We start from the raw sequence: 25330 nt of genomic DNA, 5'->3' as shown, positions 1-25330 counted from the left end.
TGAGTAGTCCTTCAAGTACTTCCGTTTGCTTCGAGTCTGTGAGGTGCTCAAGCCCCAAAATCTTTATCATATATGGTGTGCGAAGTACTCACGCTCCATATAGAGTAGCCCCCGAACCTTAGGTTGAATCACAGAATCAGGCTGAGGGTCACTTCAGTCTTTTTCTTCTTTATTTTCCAAAAAATTTGAAAAATAAATCTCTGACGCCTATATCCCACAGCCCCCGAGCCTTAAATCAAAATCCCTTTTGCTGCGAGTAGCCCCCGAGCGTAGATTTGGAATTAAGGATTTAAGACGTGGCATTAGATTTTATCCTTCAAATTATTTGCAGGATCTGCATTATTGTAGTTTTGACTGCATCCATGAATGTTGTCATGAATGCGTCCGTGAAACATGCACTGTTGATTCATGGGTTCTCCTTCAGCAAGTCTCCTTGTAGCTATAAAAGGCAGGGGAGAGGCCTTTGCTAGAAGCACCAAAGTGTAGCGACCATGACTTTTCCTTGTTGTTCTTGCTCTGGCCCTCCTGAGATTTGTGTAGTTTCTTCCAACAAAAGATGCTAGAAGAGAACTTGCGAGTGACAAGAGAAGTCTCCGCTGCCTCCTCCTGCATCCCTAATACCCTCGTCAGATCCATGCTGGACATCATGTCCTTGCATCTTCCAATGAGGAAGTTTTGGGGTCGCTGGGTTGAGTCTTGTTGTGACACATCCTTAGGTTTGCCTGTTTCTAGGTGCCAAAGAACTGACATCTCTAGCGGGGAAGCTTGATCTTGCCACAAAGTATTCAGGGAGAAGGATAAATTTCTCTGCAAGATGCTACAAGAGGACTTGCGACGTGATTACTGTAATCTGCCTCCATACTCTTGTAGCTTATCTCCCTGAATACAAATATCTTTATTCCCGAAATGGGAATAACAAGTTTGTACTTTGTCATGGCCTCGGGCCAATCTATCTGCAGCATGCTTCTCAGGAAGCCAAGAACTGTGCATGCAGACCCAAGTTGTTTGTTAATTTATGTAATATAAAGTACTCGAGTTGTAATGTCGAGTAGTTGTACTGTGTCGAGTACTTATCCTTGTTTTGGAATGTAATCCCAGTTAAGAGAAAGGATGTCGAGTAGTCGACTAGGGATGTGATTGTTTTCTTTTCCAGAATGTAATCTCAGAAAAAGGAATGTCTCTTTTAAATCCCATTGTTTCTGTGATTTGCAACGGATTGTTGGCCTGTTGGCTGTTTTTACCATGTTTGCCACTGTCATTATAAAATGAAAAGGTGACTTAGGTTTTACCCCACCGGCCGCCACTAGTTTTTACTGCTTTAGATCTGCCTTTCCGCTCTCAAGTTCCCAGATCCAAAGTTCGTGTTCCTTGTTGTTCCCCGTCCTCCTCTTAGGGTTTCCACCAGTTTATGCGCGTGAAGCGATCTGTGGATTTTCGGATAGCGCCCAAGAAATCAACCAAGGGGAAGGGTGCGGCTGCGGAGCCAACCCGCGATGAGGAGTGGAACACCAGTAAGTGTTCCCAATCTGATTTGGAATCTCTAGTGTCGCAAGGTCTGTTAGTTCCCAGATCCGTTATCCAATGGCGTCCTGCCTTGGGTTCGGATCATCCTCATACTTGGAATGAGGATTGGGGTTTCCTTGCTCATCTTTCTTTTCTGGACTCCTGCGCTATTACAGGATCCAGTTGCATCATCTGACCCCAAATTCCTTTGTTCACATTTCCATCTTCGTGCATTTATGCGAAGATTTTCTGGGCATCAAGCCCCATTTTGAACTCTTTCGCTTTCTTTTTCACTTGAAACCGCGGCCCAACAGATTCGTCTTAGATGTAGTGGGGGCGCGGGTCTCCAACTTAGGAAAAGAAGAGATAGAGTATATATCCCTTATGACCTTTAGTAATAAAGTAATCGAATGGAAGCCCAAGTGGTTCTATCTCAAGAACCAGTCGAGAAGTTTTCCATCCATTACTCCCGGATCTCCAATCCAATGGCCAGAGTGGAATAAAAAAACAGTCGATGAGAGTCAAATATCTGAACTACTCGATCAGATTGCCATTTCGAGACAAAATATGTTGACTGGGAAGGCAGTCATGTTTGACTAGATGAAGCGAAGAATCCAGCCATTACAAGCTCGGGAATCGTTCGGATTCCAGTATCAGGGAACAACTGATCTGTCAAGATTCTCGGAGGAAGAGATCTCGGATGATGTAATTTTTAGTCGTGTAAAACAACTTCTGAAGGATGTAAAGATAATCCCAGTTGTTCCTGGTACATTTTCAGCTGCGAATCCGCCGAAGCAGGTACTTGATAAGAGTAGTCGATATGTAGAAATCGAGTACTTTATCATAGTGTAATTCTGATAGGATTTGCTTTCTGTAGGAGGACGTGGATCGCTTTAAGAGTAGTTCTTCACTACCAGGCATTTATTCGCCCTTTTCTTCTTCTAATTTCCTCGATATGTTAATCAAATCTTAGTATGCTCATATGAGATTTCATATAAGCAGTACTGATGTCCAGACTTGATTGTGCAGATGAGACAGCGTTTGGAGAAAGGAGTGATGGGGAGCACAACCCCACTCCAAGTGTTAATGCCCAGACCGAGCGCCTGAGGAGTACTCAGTCAATGGCGAGGAAGCTAGTTATATTTGCAATCGAGTACTTCATAGTTGTCAAATTTGCAAGTTTTGATTTGTGCTTTTGCTTTTCCAGGTCCGGTGGCTAAGATGTCATGTACTTCATCATCTGGGGATGATACTGCGGTGGTACAAACTATCCCCCCCCCACCACAGTGGACCCGTCAAGTGGGATCGGGGCTACTCCTTCAGCGAGTAGTTCCGATATAAATAAGACCGTCGATGCGGGTAAGCTGGCCATGATCACAAAACCTGCCCGCAAATTTGGCATCAAGGAGTTTGTCCTAATAAGAGCTCCTGCGTAAGTTCTTTAGAACTTGTATGTGTAGGATCTGTTTAGAATCTAGTAGTTTGTAACTACTTTGTCTTTGCAGAGATGCAGTCCTGGGAGAGGACATGGGGGCAGAGAGCCACTTGGATTCTCAGCCGGGGCTGGGGAAGCCCCCGAGTACTCCCGATATGAGTGCTCGTGATGCGGAGGCTATGGTCGACTCCATGCTTCTAGATTCTCCTTTACCCCATTCTGAGAGGGCCAACGAGGAGACCCCGGAAGGTGGTGGAAGCGGCAAGCTTCTAGAAGAAGGAGAAGGCGAGAAGCTTCCTGAGGGAGGCGATAATAAACAGCCTGCGGAGACCCCTGTAGGTAAGCTTGTAGTGCCTTGTAGGAAAAGCATCCTTTTATTTGCCCTTATTGTAATTTAAGTAGCATGTTCTTCCTTTAGATTCCCAAGTCATAGGGAATACTGTAGGAAAAATTGAAGAAGTGCCCAAGAGGGCTATTACAGAGGTGGTGGCGAGTGCTTCCCAGGTCACATCGTGAAACAATTTGCCAAGAGAGAATGTGGAGCTAGCTGTCAAGCTGCTAGAAGTAAGTAGTCGAATACTTCAAGTACTTTTGGAGTAGATCGAGTAGTATTATGATCTTTTTGTTTTGCAGGAAGCACTGGGACGAATGAGTGTCCAGTCTCCAGATGAGATAGAGCTAAATGCTCTCAAAGAGAGGGTTAAAACACTCTCATCTGAGAAGACTGCTCTTGAGGGGAAGCTGAAGAAGCTTTCCCGATCTAAAAAGGTTAGTCTTTGGCATTTATTATGCACTCGACTAGTAGATCTGCTTAGTGTTTATAAGATTTTCTTTCTATCGAGTACACAGTTTGTGCCAAATCTTTAGAGATTCAGGAAAGCTTGGTACTGGATTTAAAGATTCTTATATATCGAAACGCAGATGAGATAGAGAAGCTTAAGAAGATTAAAGAGGACTCTGACCGTGAGGCAGCATCGATGTTGCAACAACTCAAGACTTTGTCAGAGTCTCGAGACTCGATGCAGTGTGAGCTCGTGGAGCTGAAAGAAGTCAGAGATGCCGCCCTGGAGGTAGCCGAGGCCATGGATATCCCGGTTAGAGATGGAGATGAACCACTCATGCTGGCCAGGAGGCTTCGCAGGGTGCCTGGGGCCTTTGAGAGGTTTGTTTCCCACATTACCCGCCAGTACGTATGTCACGTACTTGGGCTGGTGAAATCTTATTGGCCAACCACTCGTCTGGATGCTCTTGGACGAGGAGCCAAGGCTGATTGTACTGATGATCAGTTCCTTCAGTACCTGTCGGAAACCTCTGGGGTGGCTGATCAGATTGTAGAAGCCTTGAGTAGGGCAGAGTCTCCTTAAGCTTGTCTTGTAATTGAATTGGCATGTGAGCCAGAAGCACTTTGAACAAATGTTGGATATTTGTATAATGTTAAGTACTTAGTGGTAGGATTATGTAATCCTTTATTGTGTCAAGTAGTTGTACTCGGGGGTCCTGAGTGTAGGCAGTATCGCGCCTACTCAGTTATAATATTAGATACGATGCATTGTATTCGTAAGTGCCTCGGGAGGCATTCTCGAATAGAATCGAATCGGTATGGTTCCGAAACCATGGTGCTAACCGGTTAGGATTGAATCCCTTGGGATTAACCAAGTGGGAATAGCGCTTAGAGGTGTGAGAAGCCATAGCTTGGTATGAGTTTCCTTTTCAAAGGAAATGTTTTATTAGCGCGTAGCTATTGTGGACTTTGTTGTCCAAATCGGGGGGAGATCTCATTTAGAGTATCTAGGAGGTATAAGGGGTTTCTTGAAAGATAAGAGGACAAGAAGCTCTTGACAAGTACTAAGATTACTAAGGGAGAACAGGAGTTCTTTTTGTATCCCTAGCAAGCGAGTAGTACCCGTCAAGTACTCGAGGCAAAAAGATTCTGTAACGGGGATTCCCATAGTAAACTAAGTAAGCGGGAAACTTGTGTCAACTTATTTTAGAGTATCAAGAACTTATTTGTACTCCTTGAGGGATTTTCGTAGTTGACCATTTAGGATAGACCTTGTTTGGTTACCCAGATAGTATGCAGCTGTTTACGAAAATGGCCCAAACTACTCGATCGTATCGAGTAGTATGTCATATTTATGGACTGGATTGGTTTCTAGAATAGGGCTGTTAGGATTGAACTCCGTCGAGTTAACCAAGACATGAATATTCTAGAAACATCCGAAACTTACTCGAGCAGAGCGAATAAGGTGTCCTACTTGAGGACTGGAGTAACTCTTAGGCAAGTCTGTTAGGTACTAACCCCGTGGAGTTGTCCAAGACAAAGGTGCCGAAAGAGTATCCAAAACTTACTCGAGCCAGCGAGTAGGGTGTCCTTTAACCAAGGACTGGAGTAATCCTTAAGACAGAACTGTTAGGTACGAACCCCGTCGGGTTGCCCAAGACCTAAATGATGAAAGGATATCCAAAACCTACTCGAGCCAGCGAGTAGGGTGTCCCTTAAACTAGGAACTGGAGTAATCTTTAAGACAAAACTGTTAGGTACGATCCCCGTCGGGTTGTACAAGACGTAAATGTCAGAAAGATATTCAAAACCTACTCGAGCGAGGCAAGTAGGGTGTCCTTTTAACCAAAGACTGGAGTAATCCTTAAGACAGAACTGTTAGGTACGAACTCCGTTGGGTTGCCCAAGACGTAAATGTCAGAAAGATATCCAAAACTTACTCGAGCAAGGCGAGTAAGGTGTCCTTTTAACCAAGGACTGGAGTAACTCTTAGGGCAAGTCTGTTAGGTACTAACCCCGTCGGGTTGCCTAAGATGAAGCTGCTGAAAGAGTATCCAACACCTACTCGGGCAGAGCGAATAGGGTGTCCTACAGAGGACTAGAGTGTCTTTTAGGACAGAACTATTAGGTATGAACCCCGTCGGGTTGCCCAAGACGTAAATGCCCAAAAAGCGCTCAAGTATGAACCATAAAAACCTCTCGATAGCTGCTTGAGCCGAGAAAGGCTTTTGAGATGGGGTACTGGTCGTGTGAGTGAGAGCCAAGTAGTCGATATATAAAAATCAACTTTGTTTGGATTTGTCGAAATTACGATAGTTGTAAAATGACAGACTCTAACTCTTAAGACCTACCCCTTGCTCGTTAGACGTGAGCAATGGTTTACATGACTGGATAAAATTTATTCGAAGAAGGAACTTAGTCGATATGATGGTCGACTAAATTCAGAGTAGAACTAGTCGATGCAGAGGTTGACTAGATTTATCGGTGGTGTCTCCTTTAGGAGAGGTGCCCCAAGGGCCTTGCGGAGTGAGTCACACTGGAAGATCGTGTGAGAGCTCTTTGGGTGGATAAAGCACTTGCGTAGCAGTACTTTGTTGATCCTGTTTCCACTATGAGACAACTCATCTTGATGCTGGGTGCGTGGTTTACCCTGAGGGCGGGTACTGGTGGTTGCCGGCTTGTACTTCTTGAAAGATGTGGAAGCCTTTGGCGGGATGCGTAAGTAGGAAGAAGGGTTGTATGCCTCGACTTCCTCCCATTCCTTTCTTCTTGAGATGATGACGTTGCGCGCATCGCACCCAACGTTGTTGACACTGCGGAGGTCGCAGTTGGAGTAGTCGTAGTTGTCACCTTGCTGTTCCTGAAGGCTGTTAGCAAGGCGCTGACGTCTAAATGCCCTCTTCTGGTTGAGATGGCGACGACGTTCATAGAGATCTTCTGCTGGATGCTGTTTGTCCAGTTGGATGGTGACGGTCACCGCTGGGGGAGGAGGAGGAGCAGGTAGATCCTCCTTGGTAGTGACTTGGGCTTCTGTGATTGTAGGAGGAGTAGTTTCCATGTTGTCGGAAAGGTACTCCTTGAAATCATCAGAATTGTAGTCTTCGAGGTTGAGACGCTCCGTGGGATCGCCCTCAGGTTCTTCGGCGATACGAACCATGAGGATTTCATGGCAGAGGTCTTGAATTTCTTGATCTTGTTTTCCTGAGGACGGGTCTAGAGGAGTGCTCTGTTGGTAAGGCAGATCCGCTAGCTGTGTGGTAGAAGCATTGGGATCTTGTGCCTTTCTGAGATGCACTGTCCGTCCTTGCAGCGTTGCATATAAAATCAAGTTAGGAAGAGGGTCCTGATCGGACGCGGGTTTCTTAGCCGAGTTGGACTCGATTTGTTTACTATACTGGATTAGGTCGTCGAGTTGTTCCTCCGGGTCGGAGGAGTACTCGGATTCGGAGTCGGTTAGCCCACCGATTTTTGAGTATGAATGCTTTGGGTGAGCGAGAAGCGGTATGCCCATCTCTACACGGAGGGCGTTCTCGTTCATCCAGTGTTGCCATGATTGAGTAGGAGTTAGCCCCTCAGGTTCCTTATCTAGGGTTTGTCATAAACTCAGTCACTGGATTGTACTGGAGCCTTGGCTTTTTCTTTTTTAAGCTTGGTCAGTTCCCAAAGAGCGTCGGCATGCTCGTTTGGTTTGGCCATAGCGTCCATAAACAGCTCAACGTTGTCTGACCACTCTTCAAGATCGTCGAATGGTTCAAAGTTCTCGAGGCCGTTCATGAAGCGATCAAAGTCCTGATTGAACTTTGACTCGACTGGTTTTGGAGTCCGAGTGTGAGCAGGTTTCGGTGAAGGGCTCTGAGGTATCCTGGAGATAGACGGTCCCATCCGAACAAGCGGGGGGTTTGTCTCACCAGCTCCCCCGCAGATTCCTCCTCCCGATTTCTGCTCTTTGTTTTGCAGAGTGCTTTCAGCAACCTTAATGCAGTTAGCAAGCTTTGAATTTACCCGATCGATCCCTGAGAGCATGTCGCCCGACCTCTTCTGTGGCGGGTTTAGTGCTTTAGGGTTCTGCTGAGGTGCAGATGAGCTGAGAGCGGTTTCTGCAAGTTTGATGCAGCCCTCAATCGATCGTGAAACTTGATCTACTCCAGTGAGTAGTTCTGAGCTTTTGATCTTGGGGCGTTTGATTGTCTTCAGATGAGCCAGGTATTTTCCAAGAATTTTGGAAAAGTAAGGCTTTTTGGAGTCAGAATTTGTGTCGAACTTGACCAAACCAAGAGTTCGGTTTTGAGTTGTCACGTTTCCTGGGTTGTCCGAGTCGAGTTCGGGTGGAACTCTTTTCTCGTCGAGATCCGCGGACTCGCGGATGCCGGCGAGTTGGGAGCGGGTTTTCGATTTAGGCGAGTTAGGCATGACGAGGTGGCTGGAAAAGCCTCCCGTTCCATCAGTCGTGCAAGCCCAAGAACCGAAAACGAAAGTCGTGACTTCTGGCACGCTGTTGGTGTTGCTTGATTCGGCCATCGAATACGTTGGTGAACTCGCCTAATCCCCTACCTGGCGCGCCAACTGTCGGTGTTTACCGCCAAGCCTGCTCAGGGATACCCTTAGCAGTAGGGTTTGTAGGTAGGGATCGACTGCTCTATAACTCGATGGTGCAAGGAACACAAAGATTTAGACAGGTTCGGGCTGCAAGTTTGCGTAATACCCTACGTCCTGTGTGGTTTGTATTGCCTTAGGTGTTGATGATCGTTTGGAGGGGGTCCCTGCCCACCCTTATATATCTGGGGGGACAGGGTTATATGGAAAGTCCTAGCCGAGTACAGTTGGAGTCCTACTACAATAAAATCGGGTAGTTTCCTTTGTACTGCAGCTAGTTCTATGCCTATTCGGGTAGTTACAAAAGAGGTAAGGTACATCCATGAGCTATCCCTTACTCTAGAACATTCTATGTCTATAAGCAGTCCCGCTGTCCCAGGTCTGACAATAGCTGCTTGAGCCGAGTAAGGCTTTCGAGATGGGGTACTGGTCGTGTGAGTGAGAGCCAAGTAGTCGATATATGAAAAATCAACTTTGTTTGGATTTGTCGAAATTACGATAGTTGTAAAATGACAGACTCTAACTCTTAAGACCTACCCCTTGCTCGTTAGACGTGAGCAATGGTTTACATGACTGGATAAAATTTATTCGAAGAAGGAACTTAGTCGATATGATGGTCGACTAAATTCAGAGTAGAACTAGTCGATGCAGAGGTCGACTAGATTTATCGGAGGTGTCTCCTTTAGGAGAGGTGCCCCAAGGGCCTTGCGGAGTGAGTCACACTGGAAGATCGTGTGAGAGCTCTTTGGGTGGATAAAGAACTTGCGTAGCAGTACTTTGTTGATCCTGTTTCCGCTCTGAGATGACTCAGCTTGATGTTGGGTGCGTGGTTTACCCTGAGGGCGGGTACTGGTGGTTGCCGTCTTGTACTTCTTGAAAGATGCGGAAGCCTTTGGCGGGATGCAGAAATTGGAAGAAGGGCTGTATGTCTCGACTTCCTCCCATTCCTTTCTTCTTGAGATGATGACGTTGCGCGCATTGCGCCCAACATTGATCACACTGCGGAGGTCGCAGTTGGAGTAGTCGTAGTTGTCGCCTTGCTATTCCTAAAGGCTGTTAGCAAGGCGCTGACGCCTGAACGCCCTCTTCTGGTTGAGCTGGCGACGACGTTCATAGAGATCTTCTACTAGATGTTGTTTGTCTTGTTGGACGGTGACAGTCACCGCTGGGGGAGGAGGAGGAGCAGGTAGATCCTTCTTGATAGTGACTTGGGCTTCTGTGATTGTAGGAGGAGTAGTTTCCATGTTGTCGGAAAGATACTCGTTGAAATCATCAGAATTGTAGTCGTCGAGGTTGAGACGCTCCGTGGGATCACCCTCAGGTTCTTCGGCGATACGAACCATGAGGATTTCACGGCAGAGGTCTTGAATTTCTTGATCTTGTTTGCCTAAGGACGGGTCTAGAGGAGTGCTCTGCTGGTAAGGCAGATCCGCTAGCTATGAGGCAGAAGCGTTGGGAACTTGTGCCTTCCTGAGATGCACTGTCCGTCCTTGCGGCGTTGCGTATGAAATCAGGTTAGGAAGAGAGTCCTGATCGAACGCGGGTTTCTTAGCCGAGTTGGACTCGACTTGTTTACTATACTGGATTAGGTCGTCCAGTTGTTCCTCTGGGTCGGAGGAGTACTTGGATTCGGAGTCGGTTAGCCCACCGGTTTTTGAGCATGTATGCTTTGGGTGAGCGAGAAGTGGTATGCCCATCTCTACACGGAAGGCGTTCTCGTTCATCTAGTGTTGCCATTATTGAGTAGGAGTTAGCCCCTCAGGTTCCTTAATCCAGGGTTTATCATAGATTGAGTCACTGGATTATTCTGGGGCCTTGGCTTTTCCTTTTTTAAGTTTGGCCAGTTCCAAAAGAGCGTCGGCATGCTCGGTTGGTTTAGCCATGGCGTCCATGAATAGCTCGACATTGTCTGACCACTCTTCAAGATCGTCAAATGGTTCAAATTTCTCGAGACCGTTCATGAAGCGATCAAAGTCCTGATCGAACTTGGACTCGACTGGTTTTGGAGTCCTAGTGTGAGCAGGTTTCGGTGAAGGGCTCTGAGGTATCCTGGAGATAGACAGTCCCATCCGAACAAGCCGGGGGTTTGTCTTACCAGCTCCCCCGCAGATTCCTCCTCCCGATTTCTGCTCTTTGTTTTTCAGAGTGCTTTCAGCCACCTTAATGCAGTTAGCAAGCTTTGAATTTACCCGATCGATCCCTGAGAGCATGTCGCCCGACCTCTTCTGTGGCGGGTTTAGTGCTTTAGGGTTCTGCTGAGGCGTAGATGAGCTGAGAGCGGTTTCTGCAAGTTTGATGTAGCCCTCTATCGATCGTGAAACTTGATCTACTCCAGCGAGTAGTTCTAAGCTTTTAATCTTGGGGTGTTTGATTGTCTTCAGACGAGCCAGGTATTTTCCAAGAATTTTGGAAAAGTAAGGCTTTTCGGAGTCAGAATTTGTGTCGAACTCGACCAAACCAAGTGTTCAGTTTTGAGTTGTCACGTTTCCTGGGTTGTCCGAGTCGAGTTCGGGTGAAACTCTTTTCTCATCGAGATCCGTGGACTCGCGGATGCCGGCGAGTTGCGAGCGGGTTTTCGATTTAGGCGAGTTAGGCATGACGAGGTGGCTGGAAAAGCCTACCGTTCCATCAGCCGTGCAATCCCAAGAACCGAAAACAAAAGTTGTGCCTTCTGGCATGCTGTTGGCGTTGCTTGATCCGGCCATCGAATTCGTTGGTGAACTCGCCAAATCCCCTACCTGGCGCGCCAGCTGTCGGTGTTTACCGCCAAGCCTGGTCAGGGATACCCTTAGCAGTAAGGTTTGTAGGTAGGGATCGACGGCTCTAGAACTCGATGGTACAAGGAACACAAAGATTTAGACAGGTTCGGGCCGCGAGTTTGTGTAATACCCTACGTCTTGTGTGGTTTGTATTGCCTTAGGTGTTGATGATCGTTTGGAGGGGGTTCCTGCCCGCCCTTATATATCCGGGGGACAGGGTTACATGGAAGGTCCTAGCCGAGTACAGTTGGAGTCCTACTACAACACTATCGAGTAGTTTCCTTTGTACTGCAGCTAGTTCTATGCCTATTCGGGTAGTTACAAAAGAGGTAAGGTACATCTATGAGCTATCACTTACTCTAGAATATTCTATGTCTATAAGCAGTCCCGCTGTCCTGGGTCTGACAGTGGGTTAGCACACCGGCGGCCGAAAGGCCTAGCGGCGACGGCGGCTGTGAGGCTAGATAGCTAGGAACGGGCGGTGGGTTACCCGATTGCCTATGGTCGAGAGAAGGGTGGTGCGGTGATGGGGCGCGCCCGTGGCGAGGAGAGGCAGAGCATTGCCGCGCAGGAACAGTGGAGAAGACGATCGGGGCACCGATGGCAGTGACGACGCTCCTCAGTGGCGGCGTTTCAGCTTCCCTCCTTCCTTGCCCCCTCTCTCCTTCTCCCGGTGCAGCTCCTTCACTCCTCTTCCTCTTCTCCTTTGCTCTTGCGGCTAGTGGCGGCGGACAGGGAAAAGAACCCGTGGCTAGGGTTCGAGCGGCTGCTACGGTGGGTTTTATAGGCGCGGCTGCTAGGTTTGGGATGGCGCGACCGGGCACGAACATCGAGGGCGACGATGGAGCGGGTTTGGCGCGAGGACACGCGGCACACATCTGCAAGGGCCGCGGCTAGGTTTCGCAGTGCGGGCCGCGTGGAGCGGGCTGGTGGGGGAAAAGGGCTAGCTGGGCTGGTTGGCTGGCTGGATTTGGTGCAAGCAGGCCAGAAGGGAAGCCATCTGGGCTGGTTGGATCCGGTCTAGGCTAGGGTCTGAGCTTGGGTCCGGACCCGGGTTGGGTTAGGTTTAGGGTAGGGTAGGTTAGCGGGATAGGGTTAGGATTTGGATTTAATTTGAATGGTTCAATTCAAATTAAATCCCGCTCAAGTGTTAGCATTTGAAATTAAATTGAGTGGCACTCCTCAATTTAATTTTCACACAATTTCTCACTCAAGAAATTAAATTTGAATCAAATTCCAAGTAAACAAGGTAGAACCAAACAAATCTAATTAATTCCAAATATTATCACACTATCAAAACATTACCCTTAATTAACTTTTAAATTTTTAATTTACTAGGAATTTTGGAAAGGCAGAAATCTTATTTAAGTGGAAAATTACAGTACTACAACAAAAAAAATTTGAAATTCATATTTTTCGACTATTTAACATTCCGGAAAAATTTGGGATGTTACACAATGAATGTGACAAAGCAATCATCCATGAGACTATCTGGCTCTCTCGGACCGGCCGCCGCCGCCCGGCCGTCGGTCTGCGGTCCGGCTGTGGCTGGCCTGGAGGTAGGAGGCGGCATGGTGCCTGTCTGTAACACCCTAACTTAAATTTCAGTATTTATTAATAAATTAATTGGCTTTAGTTAAATTTTCTAAGGTTTATTGTGTTTAGTTGGCATTTAATCTAATTTTTGTTCCTTAATTAATTAAAATTTATCATAGGTTTAAATTTTGTGTTGCATTCATGCTGGTGCATACTTTTATTTGATTGTGGTTTGAATTCAAATTCATATTTGAATTCAAACTTGTTTGAATTAGATATAGAAGAGAGAGAAAATAGAAAGGAAAACCCAAAGAAGATATCAGCCTTCAACTCAACCCAAACCCAGCCCAAACCACCCCAGCACTCAGCCCAACCAGCCTGGCCCGGTCCAGCAGCCCAACCCGCGACCTGGGCCCAGCCTCGGTCCATCCCAGCGCCCCGGCCCAACCCCGCGGGCCCAGCCACTCCCTCTCTTCCCCACGGCCCGTCTCCCTCGCCTTCCCCCGCAGCCCACACCGCGCGTTGCTTCTCTCTCCTGGCCCAGCCGGTGCGCTCTCCCGCCTCAGCCCAGCTGATCCCCACGCGCCGAAGCCCAGCACTCGCTCCCGCACGACCCGGAGCTCCCACGTCTGACCCAGCCCGGTGCACCGGCCTCCCGCAGACCCGCACTGGCCAGCCCGCGCAGCGCTCCCCTCCCCCGGCCTGCCCCGCACGGCCGCCACTCGCACGCTCCGGCCCAGCTAGCGCGCTCGCCCAGCGGACACAGGTCGCGCGCGCCCCGCGTTCCTTTTCCCCGGACCCACCTGCCAGCCGCCAACTCCGCGCGTGACCCACCCTGAGCCGCCGGCCCCACCTGTCGGCGCCGCGCACCCCGCTCAGTCCGCTCGCCGCACCGCGTCCCGCTCTCGCTGAACACTCGGGCCCACCTGTCGGCCCTTCTCCTTCCTCCCGCAACCGCCGCCCGCGCAACAGCCGCGGCGTCCGCCCGTGATTTTCGCAGTTTCCATCCCCTAACCGACCCCGCAATCTCCGTGCGCTAGCCCTTTAAGCCACCCTGCGGACTCCTGCGCCCACCCTATCTCCACGCCCTAGCCGCCCCAAACCCCAGCGAGCCGCGCCGCACCTAGCTCCGCCGTGCAGAGCTCGTGCGCCGCCGCATCCACGCCACCCCGCTACATCTCCGCCCCTGCGGAACCCCGCAGACGCTCCGCCTTGCCGCCGGTGACCTCCACAAGCCGGTCTTCCCCGAGCTCTGCCCCGACCGCCGTTCGCGCCTGCATCAATTTGGTCACCGGAGCGCCGCCGCTCAACTCCCCCGCCGCCGGTCCCCTGCGCCGCGAATCCGTCCGCCCCGCGCCCTCGGTGAGCACCCTGGATCCCCGAGTTTCCTTTTGCGCTAGTTGATTAGGCCCTTAGCCCGCTCCCGAGGTCAGCACACCACCCGCCGGCGAACTTCACCGCCGCCGAGCTGCCCTCGCCGGTGAGAACCCCTCTCCCTGTCCCGCACCGCCTCTCTGAGTGTTCCAGTGCATCACGCATGCCGTTCTCGAGCGTTTGGGCTAAGTCCCAGGCCAAACCATGCGCCGGGGCGCCCTTTTGGCTTTCCCCGGTGAGATCGCCGCCGCGGAACTCTGTTCCGGCGACGATCCGGATCCAAGCGCCCAGATCTAAACATACCGGTTCGGCCTGCCAGTTTTGCTAAAGAGTCCCTGAAGTTCCTGGGATTCAAGCCGCAGTCTGTGATAGTTCAAAAGTATTTCCAAATAGGTCCTGTTTTTAACGCTTAAGCCCCTGGCCTTCTTAGAAATCGAACCCGCGGTCCAGAGTTGTAGTTTTTGCACGTTGGACCCTAGATCTTTAGTTTAATTACGTTTTAGCCCTCGGTTTTTGCAGAAAACCCCCTGGAACTTAGTTTTTCTTACAAATAAGCCCCTGAACCTTGTTTTAGGCCTAGTTTATGCGTTTTAGCTCCGTTTTTAGCGTTCTTTATGTCCACGCGATCGTTGTTACACGTAGAACAGTATTAGAGTAGTTTAGTGTGCTGTTTTTATGTATTGATGTACTGTTTCTTAGTTTTTGTTAATGTTTGTTTGTATACTTATTTTGTGCATTGTTTTGGCCATGTGTTCGTGAGTAGACGTTGATCCATCTGAGGAGCCCCAGTACCAGTACCCGGAGCAGCCGTCTTCGGAGCAGTTTGAGCAGCAGTCAGAGCAGTACGAGGAAGACAAGTATAACATGAACAACCTATCACCTTTAAATACATTTTCATACTGCATTTTAATACTGTATGCCTATAAGGACTGTCCTAGCCACTTTATATCCTTTATATATGCCTTTGGGTTGCATTTTGGTTAGATGTGCTAGATTGCTGCGCTATAACACACTCTGGTCCTTTTTAATTAATTTGATTAATGGTTTACTTGAACTTAATTCTGAGAGTGGCACTCTGTGTGGCTTGAGTGGCTCACGTCTCGTTAAAATTGGCTTTTGTTAGAAACATGGTTTAGGGGGCCAGCACGGTGCTTACTGCCTGGTTGGCCACTCTCCATAAGGACCGGTTCATAGAGCGACAACCTGGGACAACAGCGCTACCACAAGGCTAGAATGGGATAGACTTGGCGTAATAATTAGATCTTTTTGGTTTGGAGTAACTTACCTGCGGGGCAAGAGTAGTAAGCTTCAATGGTCCCTGCTCCTCCGGCTTGGTCTGTGCTTGGATTGCGCTCCTGTGCTTGTACCCCCGGAGGTGGGCCCCATCGTCGCCGACCTAACTCTCGCGGTTACGCCTTACCAACGAGATTCTTTTTAAAGGCCTCGTAGTGAGTCGCTAGCCATCTCACCTAAGGAAGTGTGATGAACAACTGGCGTAGCTCACGACTTGTGGGTAAAGATGTGCAACCTCTGCAGAGTGTAAAACTGGTATACTAGCCGTGCTCACGGTTATGAGCGGCCCAGATCCTCCTTTTGATTAGTGAAGTTATCTCTTTCCGACGAGGGAGGTGCTTCTCGGGGTTACCCTGGTGGCTTGGTTTTGGTTTGGTTCTTAGTAGTATCATAATTAATTCTGATTAATTACTATGTAACTGGGTCAATGGTAATTCATCAACTCATAGTAAATAGCTTTAATAAAATTTTGCCAACACTTAAAAGCTAATGCAGTTGAGTCAGCCAACCTAGAGCCTCATAGTTTGTGTTATACTTGTTGAGTACAAGTTGTGTACTCACTCTTGCCTCTTCTCTACTTTTTCCTCTCGACTACGCTACTGCTGCTCAGTTCCTGCCGACACGAGGGAGTTCGTCCAGCGCTACCAGGACTACGAGGACTTCTAGGTGCTTCGTCTCCCAGTCGACGTCCCTGTGGCGCCCTGCTTCAGCTTCGGAGAGCTTTATCATAGTTTGTACTTCGTTTCCGCTGTATCAGACATTTTTGTCATTATTGTAATAAATAACATTCGTATTCGCTTTATTATATCTTTTTACGTGATATGTGCTATGATATACTGTTCATTCTGTTGTATATACGTGTGACTTGATCCTGGCACGTATATGATTGCTCGGTTTATGTTCTTTTATAAACCGGGTGTTACAGAGTGGTATCAGAGCCATATCGACTGTAGGACGAAGCCTAGATAGAACTGGTCGAGTTTTAGGACTTCTTCTCACCAATCCTTGTCTGCTGAAACTATTTTACTATTATACCCCTTGACTTCTATGACTTTTACCCTTCTTGCCTTGATTTCTCTCTCTGAAGAATAGTTCTCGTAGATTTGGCCTGAATCAGTCATCTGACCACCATGAGTTAGCTAGGTGACCTTTTTATAATAACACGATAGCACGTTCTGCGACGCGTTGTGTTAGTCGAGTCTATTGCTAAACTCAGCTAAGTTGTGAAAATTGTCTGCTTGTTATTATGCTACATGCTAGATTTGGATTTTTGACTGATTGCATAGCTTAGTAGTTTAAATTTGCTTAAAGAAAATCACTCAGATGTTAAAGTTAACTAATTAATAAAATGAGTTAGATCGTTGGGGGTAAAACAGTCAACTCTATCCTGTCTACTTTATCATGGCTGAGTCTTTTTCCGCAAAGAGTTATCATATCCATCTGAGTTTATTCCTGCAATATCCTTACTCGTGAAATCTTTTGTTCAAAATCAGATGGTGAACACCAGGAGCACCGGTTCAGGTTCTAGCCAGCAGCAGGGTCAGAACAACCAGGGTACTGGGATCCCGATGCCGCCGCCTTTGACTCCGGAGCAGTACTTCCAGCTCCAGATGCAGATGATGGCTACCCTGAACAACACTGTTCAGGCTCTTCAGCACGCTCACACTCAGCCTCCGCCTCCTCCACCGCCGCAGCCTCGCGACAGGCGTGCTGAGTTCCTGAGGGGTCACCCGCCGACGTTTTCTCACACGTCCGACCCTCTTCAGGCCGACGACTGGCTCCGTGCAGTGGAGCGTCAGCTGGACATCGCCCAGTGCGATGATCGTGAGCGCGTCTTGTACGCAGCAGGACAGCTGCGAGGGGCAGCTTTGGACTGGTGGGAGTCCCACCCAGTCCATGACCGCGAGACTCTCACTTGGCTCCAGTTCAGGGAGCGCTTTCGCAGCCACAACGTCCCCGCGGGCGTTATGAAGATGAAGCAGAAGGAGTTCCTTGCACTGAAGCAGGGGACTATGTCGGTCACGGAGTATCGTGATCGCTTTCTTCAGCTGGCTCGCTACGCCCCTGCCGAGGTTGCGGATGACCGCAAGAAGCAGGAGCACTTCATGGAGGGTCTTGAGGACTACCTCCAGTACGCGCTGCTCAACCTCCGCTTCGACGACTTCAACCATCTGGTTGACAGCGCGCTCAACACTGAGCGTAAGCACTTGGAGATGGAGGACAAGAAGAGGAAGGTTGTCCCCGTTGCTTCTGGCAGCAACACTCGTCCTCGACTCCAGCAGCCCCAGCAGTACCAGCAGCAGTACCGGCCTCCTCAGCAGTACCAGCAGAGGCCACCACAGCAGTACCCGCCTCGACAGCAGCAGCAGGCAGGTCAGGGCCAGAGGTTACCGGCACCTCCGGCTCGTGCTCCACCGGCTCCACCGGCACCACAGGCTCCACGTCCGGCAGCTCCTACCGGACAGCAGGCTCAGGGACCTCCTCGCACCTGCTTTCACTGCGGCCAGCCGGGGCACTACGCCAACGCTTGCCCCCGGAAGGCGCAGGCGGGACAGCAGGGGCGCCCAGCTCAGCCCAGGGCGCCAGCACAGGGCAGGGTGAACCACGTGACGGCCGAGTCAGCGGCCGAGGCTCCCAACGTGGTTATTGGTACGTTCATGGTTAATTCATATCCAGCTACAGTGCTTTTTGATACTGGTGCTACGCATTCCTTCATTACTCAGTCTTTTGTCGAGCATCATGGTATTCATACTAGCACATTAAAGAGGTGCCTGTTAGTATCTTCACCGGGAGGACAGTTGAGGTCTCACACTTACTGCCCGAGAGTCAGTGTTTCTTTGAGGGGAGTAGAGTTCTGTACTGATCTGATGGTGCTAGACACCAAGGGCATTGATGTCATTCTGGGAATGGAGACTCTGACCAAGTGGGGAGTTCGGATAGATTGTGCTCAGAGGACAGTCTTGCTATCAGCTTCCAGTGGCCAAGAGGTTGTTATCAGTGCAGTAGAGCCTTCTGGATTTCTTCATCAGATGGAGGCTAGAACCACGGACGGTATTCGCGTGGTGTCTGAATTCCCGGATGTCTTTTCGGATGATCTGCCAGGTATGCCGCCTGAACGCGCCATTGAGTTTTGTATTGATCTCTTGCCTAGCACGGCTCCTATTGCAAAGCGGCCCTACCGTATGGTGCCTATAGAGCATGAAGAAGTCAAGAAGACTATTGATGAGTTGCTAGCCAAGGGCTATATCCGTCGCAGCTTCTCTCCTTGGGCCTTTCCGTTGTTGCTAGTAGATAAGAAGGATGGCTCGAAGAGGATGTGTGTGGATTATCGTGAGCTGAATGCAGTCACTATCAAGAACAAGCATCCACTGCCCCGTATTGAGGATCTCTTCGATTTGCTTCGAGGTGCTCGTATATTCTCGAAGATTGATCTTCGTTCGGGTTATTTTCAGCTGAGGATCCGTCCTGGGGATATTCCGAAAACGGCATTCACCTGCAAGTACGGGCTATATGAGTATACAGTCATGTCCTTCGGCTTGACTAATGCTCCGGCTTTCTTCATGCACCTGATGAACATGGTCTTCATGGATTATCTGGATGTCTTTGTGGTGATTTTCATTGATGATATTCTGATCTTTTCCAAGACAGAAGAAGAGCATGAGGAGCATCTGAGACTCGTGTTGCAGAGACTGAGAGAGCATCAGTTGTATGCTAAGTTCAGCAAGTGCGAGTTCTGGATTGACGAGGTTCCATTCCTCGGTCATGTTATCTCTCAGGGAGGCATTGTTGTTGATCCGAGCAAGGTGAAGGATGTGCTCGAGTGGGAGACACCGCAGACAGTAAAGGAAGTCAGGTCTTTCTTGGGCTTAGCTGGATATTATCGGAGGTTCATTGAGAATTTCTCCAAGATCGCGAAGCCTTTGACTTCTTTGCTGGAGAAGAATGTGGCTTTTGTATGACTGATGAGCGTCAGAGAGCCTTTGATGAGCTGAAGAAAAGGTTGACTACGGAGCCAGTCCTGACTCTGCCAGACCAGACGAAGAGGTTCACGGTATATTGTGATGCTTCGAAGGATGGTCTTGGGTGTGTTCTGATGCAGGAGGGCAGAGTGATAGCTTATGCTTCACGGCAGCTACGCCGGCATGAGCTGAACTATCCTACTCATGATCTCGAGTTAGCCGCAGTTGTGCATGCTCTGAAGATTTGGAGGCATTACTTGTATGGGCAGCGGTGTGATATCTACACTGATCACAAGAGCCTCAAGTACATTTTCACGCAGAATGAGCTGAACATGCGGCAGAGGAGATGGTTAGAATTGGTCAAGGACTATGATCTGGAGATTCACTATCATCCGGGCAAGGCCAATGTTGTAGCAGATGCTTTGAGCAGAAGGAGTTATGTCAACATGGCCGTTGCTTTCCAGATGCCTCCAGAGTTATGCGAGGAGTTCGAGCAGTTGAGTCTGGGTTTCTTGCATCATACTTCCAGTGCAGCATTCGAGGCAGTACCGACTCTAGAGTCAGAGATCAGGCAGCATCAGAAAGATGATGAGAAGCTGCAGGAGATTCGTGAGTTGCTCAAGAAGGGCAAGGCTCCTCATTTTAGAGAGGATGATCAGGGTACCTTGTGGTACAAGAACCGGATTTGTGTTCCAGATGTGAAGGATCTCCGGAAGTTGATTCTGAGTGAGGCCCATGATACAGCTTACTCTATTCATCCGGGCAGCACGAAGATGTATTATGATCTGAAGGAACATTTCTGGTGGTACGGGATGAAGCGTTCAGTGGCAGAGTACGTGGCTATTTGTGACACCTGTCAGCGTGTCAAGGCTGAGCATCAGAGGCCAGCAGGTCTGTTACAGCCCTTGAAGATTCCAGAGTGGAAATGGGAGGAAATCACTATGGACTTCATTGTTGGATTGCCTCGTACTCAGAAAGGGTACAACTCCATTTGGGTAGTAGTGGATCGATTGACGAAGGTTGCTCACTTCATTCCAGTGAACACTACTTACTCCGGTGCTAGACTTGCAGAGTTGTACATCTCTCGGGTTGTCTGTTTGCATGGTGTGCCGAAGAAGATCATATCTGACAGAGGGTCTCAGTTCACTTCTCGGTTCTGGGAGCAGCTCCATGATTCGTTGGATACGAAGCTGCGTTTCAGTACGGCTTATCATCCTCAGACAGATGGGCAGACAGAGAGAACCAACCAAGTGTTGGAGGATATGCTGAGAGCTTGTGCCATTCAGTACGGTACTAGTTGGGATAAGTGCCTGTCATATGCTGAGTTCTCATATAACAACAGCTACCAGGCCAGTCTGAAGAAGTCTCCCTTTGAGACATTGTATGGCAGAAAGTGTAGAACTCCTCTCTATTGGGATCAGATTGGTGAAAAGCAGCTCTTTGGCCCTGAGATCATAGATGATGCAGAGCAGATGGTTCAGGCCGTGCGAGAAAATCTGAGGATTGCACAGAGCAGACAGAAGAGCTATGCTGATGGCAAACGGAGGGACCTGACTTTCAGTGTCGGTGATTATGTGTACCTGAAGGTGTCTCCGATGAGAGGAATCCGCAGATTCAATGTCAAGGGAAAGTTAGCACCTCGATATGTGGGGCCATTCAAGGTGCTAGAGCGGAAAGGCGAAGTTGCTTATCGCCTGGAGTTACCTCTCAGCCTCTCAGGAGTTCATGATGTCTTCCATATATCTCAGCTGAAGAGGTGTTTGCGAGTACCCGAGGAGCAGGCACCACTGGATGGAGTCGATGTCCAGGAAGATCTGACTTATACTGAGCATCCGGTGAAAATTCTGGAGACATCAGAGAGGGTTACTCGGAACAAGCGCATCAAGATGTGCAGAGTTCAGTGGAGTCATCACAGTGAAGCTGAGGCTACTTGGGAGCGAGAAGATGAGTTGAAGAAGACGTATCCAGATCTCTTTGCTAGCCAGCCCAGCTAAATCTCGGGGACGAGATTTCTTTAAGGGGGTAGGGTCTGTAACACCCTAATTTAAATTTCAGTATTTATTAATAAATTAATTGGCTTTAGTTAAATTTTCTAAGGTTTATTGTGTTTAGTTGGCATTTAATCTAATTTTTGTTCCTTAATTAATTAAAATTTATCATAGGTTTAAATTTTGTGTTGCATTCATGCTGGTGCATACTTTTATTTGATTGTGGTTTGAATTCAAATTCATATTTGAATTCAAACTTGTTTGAATTAGATATAGAAGAGAGAGAAAATAGAAAGGAAAACCCAAAGAAGATATCAGCCTTCAACTCAACCCAAACCCAGCCCAAACCACCCCAGCACTCAGCCCAACCAGCCTGGCCCGGTCCAGCAGCCCAACCCGCGACCTGGGCCCAGCCTCGGTCCATCCCAGCGCCCCGGCCCAACCCCGCGGGCCCAGCCACTCCCTCTCTTCCCCACGGCCCGTCTCCCTCGCCTTCCCCCGCAGCCCACACCGCGCGTTGCTTCTCTCTCCTGGCCCAGCCGGTGCGCTCTCCCGCCTCAGCCCAGCTGATCCCCACGCGCCGAAGCCCAGCACTCGCTCCCGCGCGACCCGGAGCTCCCACGTCTGACCCAGCCCGGTGCACCGGCCTCCCGCAGACCCGCACTGGCCAGCCCGCGCAGCGCTCCCCTCCCCCGGCCTGCCCCGCACGGCCGCCACTCGCACGCTCCGGCCCAGCTAGCGCGCTCGCCCAGCGGACACAGGTCGCGCGCGCCCCGCGTTCCTTTTCCCCGGACCCACCTGCCAGCCGCCCGCTCCGCGCGCGACCCACCCTGAGCCGCCGGCCCCACCTGTCGGCGCCGCGCACCCCGCTCAGTCCGCTCGCCGCACCGCGTCCCGCTCTCGCTGAACACTCGGGCCCACCTGTCGGCCCTTCTCCTTCCTCCCGCAACCGCCGCCCGCGCAACAGCCGCGGCGTCCGCCCGTGATTTTCGCAGTTTCCATCCCCTAACCGACCCCGCAATCTCCGTGCGCTAGCCCTTTAAGCCGCCCTGCGGACTCCTGCGCCCACCCTATCTCCACGCCCTAGCCGCCCCAAACCCCAGCGAGCCGCGCCGCACCTAGCTCCGCCGTGCAGAGCTCGTGCGCCGCCGCATCCACGCCACCCCGCTACATCTCCGCCCCTGCGGAACCCCGCAGACGCTCCGCCTTGCCGCCGGTGACCTCCACAAGCCGGTCTTCCCCGAGCTCTGCCCCGACCGCCGTTCGCGCCTGCGTCAATTTGGTCACCGGAGCGCCGCCGCTCAACTCCCCTGCCGCCGGTCCCCTGCGCCGCGAATCCGTCCGCCCCGCGCCCTCGGTGAGCACCCTGGATCCCCGAGTTTCCTTTTGCGCTAGTTGATTAGGCCCTTAGCCCGCTCCCGAGGTCAGCACACCACCCGCCGGCGAACTTCACCGCCGCCGAGCCGCCCTCGCCGGTGAGAACCCCTCTCCCTGTCCCGCACCGCCTCTCTGAGTGTTCCAGTGCATCACGCATGCCGTTCTCGAGCATTTGGGCTAAGTCCCAGGCCAAACCATGCGCCGGGGCGCCCTTTTGGCTTTCCCCGGTGAGATCGCCGCCGCGGAACTCTGTTCCGGCGAGAACCTGCCGCCGCCCGCACCCCAACCGCCCGTGGCCGCCCGATCCTGAATCAACGGCCAAGATTAGATCCCGAGCTGATCTGTTCTAAGCCACCCGATCCGGATCCAAGCGCCCAGATCTAAACGTACCGGTTCGGCCTGCCAGTTTTGCTAAAGAGTCCCTGAAGTTCCTGGGATTCAAGCCGCAGTCTGTGATAGTTCAAAAGTATTTCCAAATAGGTCCTGTTTTTAACGCTTAAGCCCCTGGCCTTCTTAGAAATCGAACCCGCGGTCCAGAGTTGTAGTTTTTGCACGTTGGACCCTAGATCTTTAGTTTAATTACGTTTTAGCCCTCGGTTTTTGCAGAAAACCCCCTGGAACTTAGTTTTTCTTACAAATAAGCCCCTGAACCTTGTTTTAGGCCTAGTTTATGCGTTTTAGCTCCGTTTTTAGCGTTCTTTATGTCCACGCGATCGTTGTTACGCGTAGAACAGTATTAGAGTAGTTTAGTGTGCTGTTTTTATGTATTGATGTACTGTTTCTTAGTTTTTGTTAATGTTTATTTGTATACTTATTTTGTGCATTGTTTTGGCCATGTGTTCGTGAGTAGACGTTGATCCATCTGAGGAGCCCCAGTACCAGTACCCGGAGCAGCCGTCTTCGGAGCAGTTTGAGCAGCAGTCAGAGCAGTACGAGGAAGGCAAGTATAACATGAACAACCTATCACCTTTAAATACATTTTCATACTGCATTTTAATACTGTATGCCTATAAGGACTGTCCTAGCCACTTTATATCCTTTATATATGCCTTTGGGTTGCATTTTGGTTAGATGTGCTAGATTGCTGCGCTATAACACACTCTGGTCCTTTTTAATTAATTTGATTAATGGTTTACTTGAACTTAATTCTGAGAGTGGCACTCTGTGTGGCTTGAGTGGCTCACGTCTCGTTAAAATTGGCTTTTGTTAGAAACATGGTTTAGGGGGCCAGCACGGTGCTTACTGCCTGGTTGGCCACTCTCCATAAGGACCGGTTCATAGAGCGACAACCTGGGACAACAGCGCTACCGCAAGGCTAGAATGGGATAGACTTGGCGTAATAATTAGATTTGGAGTAACTTACCTGCGGGGCAAGAGTAGTAAGCTTCAATGGTCCCTGCTCCTCCAGCTTGGTCTGTGCTTGGATTGCGCTCCTGTGCTTGTACCCCCGGAGGTGGGCCCCATCGTCGCCGACCTAACTCTCGCGGTTACGCCTTACCAACGAGATTCTTTTTAAAGGCCTCGTAGTGAGTCGCTAGCCATCTCACCTAAGGAAGTGTGATGAACAACTGGCGTAGCTCACGACTTGTGGGTAAAGATGTGCAACCTCTGCAGAGTGTAAAACTGGTATACTAGCCGTGCTCACGGTTATGAGCGGCCCAGATCCTCCTTTTGATTAGTGAAGTTATCTCTTTCCGACGAGGGAGGTGCTTCTCGGGGTTACCCTGGTGGCTTGGTTTTGGTTTGGTTCTCAGTAGTATCATAATTAATTCTGATTAATTACTATGTAACTGGGTCAATGGTAATTCATCAACTCATAGTAAATAGCTTTAATAAAATTTTGCCAACACTTAAAAGCTAATGCAGTTGAGTCAGCCAGCCTAGAGCCTCATAGTTTGTGTTATACTTGTTGAGTACAAGTTGTGTACTCACTCTTGCCTCTTCTCTACTTTTTCCTCTCGACTACGCTACTGCTGCTCAGTTCCTGCCGACACGAGGGAGTTCGTCCAGCGCTACCAGGACTACGAGGACTTCTAGGTGCTTCGTCTCCCGGTCGACGTCCCTGTGGCGCCCTGCTTCAGCTTCGGAGAGCTTTATCGTAGTTTGTACTTCGTTTCCGCTGTATCAGACATTTTTGTCATTATTGTAATAAATAACATTCGTATTCGCTTTATTATATCTTTTTACGTGATATGTGCTATGATATACTGTTCATTCTGTTGTATATACGTGTGACTTGATCCTGGCACGTATATGATTGCTCGGTTTATGTTCTTTTATAAATCGGGTGTTACACTGTGGCTGCGGCCGGCTGGGAGCCGAGGCGATGTCAGTGGGGTGGTGCCTGGGCGGTGGGAGCAAAGCTGCAGGGGAGGCGGCGTGCCGAAGGCCGCGGTGCGCCGGGGCCGCGGGGTATGAGCTGGGGCCTACCTCCCGTCCCCAGGCCGCGGCACGCCGTGGCCAAGGCGCAGAGTGCCGCCGCGGGCTGCTGGTACGAGCCCTCACACTCACTCACGGAGAAAGGAGAGCGGAGAGAACTGGAAAGGAGTTTTCTTTACATGTGCTTGTTCTTGTTAGGCTGGGCTAGAGTATACCAGGCCATACCCGTGCAGCCCATTTGCTCTGCCCATGGGGATCGGCGGCTAGGCGCGGCCGCGTGAGCGGGGACAGTGCCAAGGCGCGACCGGTAGCCGCCGGTGGAACCGACAGCACAACGACCAGGTTGTCGGACC

The sequence above is a fragment of the Panicum virgatum genome, chromosome 7K (genome assembly GCF_016808335.1).
Source record: "Panicum virgatum strain AP13 chromosome 7K, P.virgatum_v5, whole genome shotgun sequence".
In the NCBI taxonomy this organism is placed as follows: domain Eukaryota; kingdom Viridiplantae; phylum Streptophyta; class Magnoliopsida; order Poales; family Poaceae; genus Panicum; species Panicum virgatum.
This window is presented reverse-complemented; position numbering follows the sequence as displayed.